At 56.0% G+C, this 10,000-nt stretch overlaps 1 non-coding gene across 1 annotated transcript in view; it reads left to right on the forward strand.

The window, feature by feature from the left end:
• The first annotated feature begins 9,900 nt into the window (after positions 1-9,900).
• Positions 9,901-10,000, forward strand: part of LOC126435035 (small subunit ribosomal RNA) — a 1,910-nt gene continuing 1,810 nt past the window's right edge. The window contains exon 1 of the ribosomal RNA XR_007579687.1: positions 9,901-10,000. This exon is cut by the window's right edge and continues 1,810 nt beyond it. This is a non-coding gene — a ribosomal RNA (small subunit ribosomal RNA).

Raw genomic sequence — 10,000 nt, forward strand, 5'->3', positions numbered from 1 at the left:
TATCACTTGGTGTGCCCAATCCCACCCCCCTCCTTCCATCCCTCCCCTCCTCTCTATCCCTTCGCCCTCGCTCTTTGTCTCCCCATCTCCCGCCTCTTCCTCTCGTTCTGATCCTTTCCCCCCACTCCCCCAGCCTGTCACTGCAGCTCCGGCTAGGGTGGTGGCCCGTCGGGCCACTGCCCACGCCCAGCTCTCCCCATCGCCATCGCCATCGCCATCACCGCCACCACCGTCATCATCGTCACCATCACCATCACTGCCACATTCGCCTGCACCGTCACAGTCCCTATCTCCGGCGCCGACTGCTGCGTCCGTGCCGGGACCTGTCCCTTCCCACCACCTCCCCATCGTTCCCGTCCCTCCTGTCACCACCCGCCCATCTGCCGCTGTCAAACGCCCTAGTGGCGCCTCCACTTCCTCTGCTCCTAAAAAGGCTCCACCCCGCCCGCCATCCCCACCCCAAAATGCCATGGACGTCTCCCCACCAGGCCCCGCTCCCTCCACCTCCTCCTCCTCCCCACCCGGTCTCTACAAATATCTCCTGTCCCGTCCCGATCCTTCCTTCCTCGAGGCCCGGAATCTCTCCCTCCTCCTCCGCCAACATTTCCCTGGCGTCCCCATCTCTCTCCTTACTCCCAGACGGGATTCTGTTCTTATCTCCTCCCCCAGCCCAACCCTCCATACTGACATCCTCTCCCGCCTCCCCATCACCCGTTTTGGTCCTCACGCCTCCCTCACCCCTGCTCCCTCCCCATCTCCTACCCGCCAACCCCAACCCCCGCGTCGCCCGCCGACCCTCACCGCCGTGATCACTCGGCTTAGCCCGTCGATCACGGAGGAGGAGGTGCTGGCGGAGCTGAAGGCCCATCCCACCCTGGAGGTGCGGGCGGTCCGCCGCATTTTCAACGCGACCGGCCCCACCCGCCTTATGCGGGTTTTCTCTGAGGACGCCCCCTCCATTGACCGTCTCCTGAAGGAGGGTGCCCTCCTCTTCAATCAGCGGTTCAAAGTCGACCCCTCCCGTTCCCCCCCTCAATCCCTGCGCTGCCAGAGATGTCTGCGCTACAATGCACATCCAACAGCAGAGTGCCGCGAGGCCCCCACCTGCCCACATTGTCGGCAAGCGCACTTCCTCCGGCAGTGCCCCAACCTCCAATCCCCTCCCTCCTGTAATACCTGCAGCCTCCCCCACCCCACCTACTCCCAAAAGTGCAAAGCCCGACCCCCTCCCACCACTCCTGAACTCACCGTACCTGTCCGTCCCCTGGACGCCCCCACCCCTCCTGGCAATTCCCTTCGTCCCCCCCCCACTGCTGAGGACATCATCAGGTTCCTCACCATTGTCCTTCAAAACGTCCATCCCTTTCAGCGCCCCCACACCTTACAACAGATCTCCCTCGCCGCCCGTTCCATATTCCACCTTAAAATGTACGCCACCTTTTCCAATAACCAGGCCCATTTCACCTTCTCCCGCCTTGACACCCTCGTCTAAGTCCTTATCATGGCGCGACAGCATCGTATCCTTTTCAACAATATCCGCTCCCTTCCCGCCAACAAGAACCTCTTCCTGCACACCCTTGCTACCCACCGTGTGGATGCCTTCCTCCTCAATGAAACCTTCCTCCAACCCCACCACTCCATCCACACCTCCCCCTATCTCCTCCACCGCTCCGATAATCCCCTCCCAGTTGCGCGTGGCGGAGTTGCCATTGGCCACCACCGCCAGATCCCCGTTCGGCTCCAGCCTCTCCTTCCCGACCCCACCGAACACCTGATCCTTAGTCTCTTCTTCCCCGGCCTTACCATTACCTGTGCCACCATCTATGTCCGCCCCAACGCCCCTCTTCCTTTCGACTTCCTCTCCCACATCGACCGTACCTTCTCCTCCTATGTGATCGCCGCCGACCTCAACATCCATAGTCGCTCCGCTGCCCAGTTACGGCGGTGGCATCGGTTCCTCTCCTCCCTTCAAGGCGACCTCATCCCCATCCCCCAGCATACTCGTCCCGAATCCAACTCCACTCCCGATGTTATCCTCTCCTCCCCCAACCTCCTTGGTCGCATTACGGTGGATGTCCTGGAGCCTGTTGGTAGCGACCATCTCCCTGTCCTCCTCACCGTTTCAGACGGCCGTCGCCCCCGCCCCGACCCTCGTCATGACCCTCCCCCTAAGTACATCCATGACTATTCCCGTGCCAACTGGAATGCCTACCGGGCTACCCTCTCCACTCAGGTCGATAGCCACCCTCTCGCCTACCGCCGTCCTGATGATGTCACCCATGCCGCCTCCTTTCTCCAGCAGACCTTGTCTGAGGCCGTGGAGGCCCACGTCCCTACTGTTGCTATCCACCCCCACCGTCCTACCTTACCACCACAGGCCGTCCTCCTCCTCCGTGAATCCCGTCGTCTCTACCGTGCCTTCCTCCGCACGCGTGACCCGGACACCCTACGACGCCACCGGCAACTACAGCGACACATTCGAAATTTGCTCGCGGCCAAGAAACGCCGGGACTGGCGACAGACATGCACCCGTTTAACTGCTACCCTCCCTATAAACTCGTCCAAGTTCTGGACCGCCTTCCGTCGCCTTACCGGAACTAAACCCTCCCCCTACTATCCTCTTCTCCACGATGATCGCCCCTTTCCTGACGCCCTTAGTAAGGCCAATCACTTTGCCTCCTACCTGTCTGATGTGTTTTCCATCCCTGATGATCCCCAGTTCGATTACTCCCTCTTCCCAGATATCCGCGATCGAACTGATACCTCTGTCCCTCCCCTCGCTCCTGGTTTCCAGTACTTGGACAACATTCCACACACGGACCTTAATGCCCCCATCACCACACAGGATCTCATCAATACACTCCGCCCCAAACGCAACACCGCTCCTGGTCACGATCGTGTCACCTACCGTCACCTTCGTGAAGCTCCTGTCTCTTTTCTCTCCACCCTGGCCAGGCTCTACAATGTAGTCCTGTCCACCGGTTACTACCCCGACCTGTGGAAAACCTCCCGTATCCTCATGTTCCTCAAACCTGGCAAACCGCCGTCCGCCGTCTCCTCCTACCGTCCCATCAGCCTTACCTCGGTCTTCAGCAAGGTCCTGGAATCTATCCTCACCCGCCGCATCCACCAGCATCTCCGCCAGCACCGCCTCCTCCCCGTTACCCAGTGTGGCTTTCGGCCGTCCTTCTCTTCCGACGATCTTCTCCTTCACCTCACTCATCTCCTTTCCGAACAGCTCAATTCCCGTCGCTCCGCCATCTTCCTCTCTCTTGACCTCGAACGCGCATATGACCGCGTATGGCATTCCGGTCTCCTCTTCAAGCTCCAAACCTTCGCCCTTCCCATTAACTACGTTCGTCTGATCGGTTCCTTTCTCTCCCGCCGTCCTTCCTATGTCACCATCCATAACACCGATTCCTACACCTTTTTCCCCTCCGCCGGTGTGCCCCAAGGCTCCGTCCTCTCCCCCCTTCTGTACTTGTTGTACACGGCGGACATGCCGCCGCCGTCACCCCCCGTCCACCTTCTCCAGTTTGCCGATGACACCGCCTTCCTTGCCCTTGCCCCCACCCTGCGACGCTCCCAACACCTTCTCCAATCCCATCTTGACCGGTTCACCGCTTGGTGCAACCAGTGGTTGCTCAAGGTCAATCCTTCCAAAACCCAGGCGATCGTTGTAGGCAAAACCACTCCCTCCTTCCGCCTCCTTGATTTCTATCTCACCGTTTATGGCCGTCCCATCGCTCTCACCCCCACCCTTAAGTACCTTGGCGTCACCCTCGACCGTCGCCTCTCCTGGACTCCCCATCTCCAGACAATCCAAGCCAAGGCACGTTCCCGACTCCGTCTCCTCAAGCTCCTTTCCGGCCGAACGTGGGGCCTGGACCCCTCCACCATCCTCCACACCTATAAGTCCCTCATCCGCCCTATCCTCTGTTACGCCCATCCCGCCTGGATCTCCGCCCCCCCTTCCTTTTATAAATCCCTCCAAATCCTTGAACGCCATGCTCTCCGCCTTGCCTATCGCATCCGTCTCCCTTCCCCCACGCGGATCCTGTATGACCTTATCCCCTTCCCCCACCTCCTCCTCTTCCTCGAAAGGATACGCATCCTATACACCTCCCGTAAACTCGATCCTCCTCACCCGCTCGTCTCCCCGATCCTCTCCCACCCCCGCCCGCTGCCACGCCTGTACTCCCATGTCCCACCCGGTCTCCATCTCTCCACCCTCCTTACCCTCTCCCAAGGCGGCTTCCGCCAGCTCCCCCTCCCTGATGATGCCCTCCTCCCCTCCATCTACCCCTCCTACCAACTTTGATCCTCCCACCCTCCTCCTGTGCTTGCTCCTCGGGGCACCCTCCCACCCTTCTCTCCCCTTTCCCTCCCTCCTCCTTTTCTCGTCCCTCGTCCCCCGGGCCCCCCCCCTCCCCTGTCCCTATCCTCCTGTCCCCGTCTCCTAAGCCATGGCATCCTCTTTTCCTCCCCTCTCCCCCTCCTCATCCCTGTTGCCCTCTTGGCAGGTCCCCGGACTCGCACACGCTCAGTGGACATTCGCGCGCCGGAGATCACCGCCATCAGTGTATCGTGTGTGCCGTCATGTTTAGTGTTCAGTGTTTACCGTCACGCTCCATCGTTCACCAGTGCCATCGTCTCCTTCAGTGTTTGTGCGTCGTCTCAACAGTTTGCAGTGTGGCTTATCGTCGAGTGTGAACGGCTCCGTGTTTGTTTCTCTGTGTCTCCTGTTTATTGCCCACAGTTTTGTAACTTTTATGTTTTTCTCCTGTTTTTGCTGATTGTACCTTCTATGGCTGAAGAGCAGCGTAGTATGCTGCTGACAGCCTGCCTGCTGTACAGGCTTTAAAATAACAATAAAGTAAAAAAAAAAAAAAAAAAAAAAGAGTTATCTCCAATATGCGACATTCCCGCTGTCCCTATACATGAGCTGCGGGCTGTACCAGTTACGAGCTAGAGACGCGATCGCGTTGCTCTCTGTACGAATGCCGATGCTGAGCGGTCAGCTAGGAGGCGCTCCATCCATGTCGGTACCAGTGAGCGTTGCACTCGCAGTCGCAAAAACGTACGGCAAGTATATTACTCGGAAGAGTCAATGACAGTCCACGGCCCCCTGCGTGGGAAGAGTCTTTCTAGGCCATGACCCACCGGAAGGGCGCAGCGTCCCCCACCCCAGACATGTGACGTCACACCATCGGTATTGACGACTAGACTGATTCCTTATAATCATTTGCCATACACCGGTGGAAGCTGCCGAGACGAGTAACTACATAGCGGGCTCGCCGTGTCACTAATGTACAGAGATACAACAGTTTCGACTGGAACCGGATTAAACGTATACACGGCGCTGATTAGTAATAGATAGAGCCATCAGAATACAGATAATGTATACAACTGTCCGTATACATGCTGAAAGACTCTGCTCACAATCACAACCACACGTCAGCCACACACCCTTATCACGCACTACTCTCTGCCTGTAACACGCACACAGACAATATGTAAGCACCAGCATGGAACAACACCCAGTGCATCCTCTCCGCCACATTAGACAATCCACACTGTCATAACCAGACTGGGAGGTCCACTCAGAAAACAGAATATCCCACCCACCCGACAACCACCATTGCTCAGCCAAGCCACCAACACCCACACATGTCCTACACAGGGGTGCACCCAACATCACAATACTGCCTCCTCTCACAGCACACAAACAATGGCAGGAATGAAAGACACAGGTCTGCCACAAGCATGGAATGAGAGCGCCGCCTGTCATGAGCCAAAGGTGCATCCTGACGTGGCAAATCAGATGATGCCGCAGGCATCCACTTACTATAATCACAATCAACAAACCGGCCGCCCCGCCCCCCATTAAACCTTTCCTTACAACAATGTGTACCTTAACCTAACCTATATCGTACCTTAACCTAACCTATGTCGTACCTTAACCTAACCTATGTCGTACCTTAACCTAACCTATGTCGTACCTTAACCTAACCTATGTCGTACCTTAACCTAACCTATGTCGTACCTTAACCTAACCTATGTCGTACCTTAACCTAACCTATGTCGTACCTTAACCTAACCTATGTCGTACCTTAACCTAACCTATGTCGTACCTTAACCTAACCTATGTCGTACCTTAACCTAACCTATGTCGTACCTTAACCTAACCTATGTCGTACCTTAACCTAACCTATGTCGTACCTTAACCTAACCTATGTCGTACCTTAACCTAACCTATGTCGTACCTTAACCTAACCTATGTCGTACCTTAACCTAACCTATGTCGTACCTTAACCTAACCTATGTCGTACCTTAACCTAACCTATGTCGTACCTTAACCTAACCTATGTCGTACCTTAACCTAACCTATGTCGTACCTTAACCTAACCTATGTCGTACCTTAACCTAACCTATGTCGTGCCTTAACCTAACCTGTATTGCGCCTTAACCTAACCTGTATTGCGCCTTAACCTAGCCTGTATTGCGCCTTAACCTAACCTGTATTGCGCCTTAACCTAACCTGTATTGCGCCTTAACCTAACCTGTATTGCGCCTTAACCTAACCTGTATTGCGCCTTAACCTAACCTGTATTGCGCCTTAACCTAACCTGTATTGCGCCTTAACCTAACCTGTATTGCGCCTTAACCTAACCTGTATTGCGCCTTAACCTAACCTGTATTGCGCCTTAACCTAACCTGTATTGCGCCTTAACCTAACCTGTATTGCGCCTTAACCTAACCTGTATTGCGCCTTAACCTAACCTGTATTGCGCCTTAACCTAACCTGTATTGCGCCTTAACCTAACCTGTATTGCGCCTTAACCTAACCTGTATTGCGCCTTAACCTAACCTGTATTGCGCCTTAACCTAACCTGTATTGCGCCTTAACCTAACCTGTATTGCGCCTTAACCTAACCTGTATTGCGCCTTAACCTAACCTGTATTGCGCCTTAACCTAACCTGTATTGCGCCTTAACCTAACCTGTATTGCGCCTTAACCTAACCTGTATTGCGCCTTAACCTAACCTGTATTGCGCCTTAACCTAACCTGTATTGCGCCTTAACGTAACCTGTATTGCGCCTTAACGTAACCTGTATTGCGCCTTAACGTAACCTGTATTGCGCCTTAACGTAACCTGTATTGCGCCTTAACGTAACCTGTATTGCGCCTTAACGTAACCTGTATTGCGCCTTAACGTAACCTGTATTGCGCCTTAACGTAACCTGTATTGCGCCTTAACGTAACCTGTATTGCGCCTTAACGTAACCTGTATTGCGCCTTAACGTAACCTGTATTGCGCCTTAACGTAACCTGTATTGCGCCTTAGTGTAACCTGTATTGCGCCTTAATGTAACCTGTATTGCGCCTTAATGTAACCTGTATTGCGCCTTAATGTAACCTGTATTGCGCCTTAATGTAACCTATATTGCGCCTTAATGTAACCTATATTGCGCCTTAATGTAACCTATATTGCGCCTTAGCCTAACCCACGTTGCGCCGTAACGTAACCCACGTTGCGCCGTAACGTAACCCACGTTGCGCCGTAACGTAACCCACGTTGCGCCGTAACGTAACCCACGTTGCGCCGTAACGTAACCCACGTTGCGCCGTAACGTAACACACGTTGCGCCGTAACCCAACACACGTTGCGCCGTAACCCAACACACGTTGCGCCGTAACCCAACACACGTTGCGCCGTAACCCAACACACGTTGCGCCGTAACCCAACACACGTTGCGCCGTAACCCAACACACGTTGCGCCGTAACCCAACACACGTTGCGCCGTAACCCAACACACGTTGCGCCGTAACCCAACACACGTTGGGCCTTAACCCAACACACGTTGGGCCTTAACCCAACACACGTTGGGCCTTAACCCAACACACGTTGGGCCTTAACCCAACACACGTTGGGCCTTAACCCAACACACGTTGGGCCTTAACCCAACACACGTTGGGCCTTAACCCAACACACGTTGGGCCTTAACCCAACACACGTTGGGCCTTAACCCAACACACGTTGGGCCTTAACCCAACACACGTTGGGCCTTAACCCAACACACGTTGGGCCTTAACCCAACACACGTTGGGCCTTAACCCAACACACGTTGGGCCTTAACCCAACACACGTTGGGCCTTAACCCAACACACGTTGGGCCTTAACCTGCTCTGTAATTGTCATACGACGCATTAAATTAGTGTAGTGTTGCCTAACTGCAACCCCCGCAATATAGTTTGCTACTCGCACTGCCCGGTCCCCAGTGTATCGCTTCATGTTAAACACCTTGCAGCTATACACTGTAATGTGGATGGCAGCAGGACGTACATGCTCAATGCCCTTTGCAGTTGTTCATTGGCATTTGCAGTTGTTCATTGGCATTCGCATGGCGAAGCACTTAGCCTACGCTGTGGTACGGCCTGTGTCAACTGTCCGCTGATGTTGTACGTCCAAATCACACACTGTACTGCACATTGGTCCTCATGTACTGAATGATACATCGTGGTACATGTGACCGTACAACGACTGCGCCAACAACGGCGAACCATGCGGTCCAAATGTTGTGCACTCAGCTACGTGTCGTCTCCCTATAAGAGCTGGATTGCAGTGTGGTATGCCCTGGATGGCGATCAGCATGAGCCGTCTGTTGATGTAGTGGCGCGTGTTGTCAGACGTAGTCGTCTCTTCTCACACACCGTGATTGCATGGTGCACTGCGTTCCACATCTGCGACATGCGACAGAGGCCGGTTGACAGTCGTTCGCGCAATGGACATCGCATACGTACGGGGGCCACCTTCCACGTGTTCGCGAAGCGTGCACATGTTGTTGCGTGTATGTGGGCAGACATAGTGTGTCGTGACACCTGACACAGGCATGCAACAATCGTTGCATTTGCAAATGGCGATGGACGCCTACGTTTGCTGGTGACGTTACGCAAATGAATAACTGGTAAACCGTTGTGGTGCGGTTGTTCTCGCTAGAGGTGAATCAGTGATGGCGACGATCGGTTGAGCTACCAACCGGTTGTTCCAGCGATACCCACCATGCCCACGAACGTGAATGGCATCTGGGTGTGAAGCGATACGCGGCGGTGGCTGGGTGGGACCGTCCCCGGCCGGTGAGGGGGGGCCTCCCGGCGTGCTGGCCGCGCGGTGCGTGGGCGCACGCGCTACAGCCGGCTGGTGGGGGCGGCCAGTGGCAGGCGCGCCGGCCGACGGAGGCGGCAGGCGGCGCAGCTGCGCGCCGGCGCACCCTGCACGCGGCGCCGTGCGGCCAAAGTAGGTCCTCGCGGGCCCGGTGCGAAGCGCGGTGGACATCTGCAGTGTGCTGGTCCGATTGAGGACTGTGTGCGCTGAGGATGCGCCGCCGCCCGGCGCTCGGCGCCGCGACGCCGTCTGCTGCTCGGTCGCCTCTGCGGTTCTCGCAGGTGGTTTGTATCGCAGCTGTGCGGACGTGTTGGCGCGTGCGCTGTGCTGGGAGAGTTCGCTTCGGCACCCAAGTGGGGCTTTTGTCCTTCTGTGGCGCTGGCGTTGGAGCTGCCGGTCACCGTAGGTGGCGCGTGTTGTCTCCCGCCGGCAATGCCACGACAGCACGCTCCCGGGCCTCTGTCGGCAGCGGCAAGCTCAGTTGGGAGCACGGGTGGTCGCACCTAAAGCGTCTACTCGCCAAACTCCGGGCGATTGCGCCTCTCTCGAACCCGACCAAGTACTTAGGACGGCGCTGCGCGCCGCCGGGACCTGAGAGGGTTTCGAGGTGTATGGTGCAGGGGAGCTCAGCCTCCTCCTGTTTGCAGAATAATTGAGCGGACGCTTGCGTGTTCGCGCGGGCCCCCGGGACACACTCCCGGGCGGCCGGCTGCTCAGCTCTAGTTGACGCAGCTCCCTGGTTGATCCTGCCAGTAGTCATATGCTTGTCTCAAAGATTAAGCCATGCATGTCTCAGTACAAGCCGCATTAAGGTGAAACCGCGAATGGCTCAT

This window comes from Schistocerca serialis, unplaced genomic scaffold, assembly GCF_023864345.2.
Source record: "Schistocerca serialis cubense isolate TAMUIC-IGC-003099 unplaced genomic scaffold, iqSchSeri2.2 HiC_scaffold_1196, whole genome shotgun sequence".
Taxonomy (NCBI): Eukaryota; Metazoa; Arthropoda; class Insecta; order Orthoptera; family Acrididae; genus Schistocerca; species Schistocerca serialis.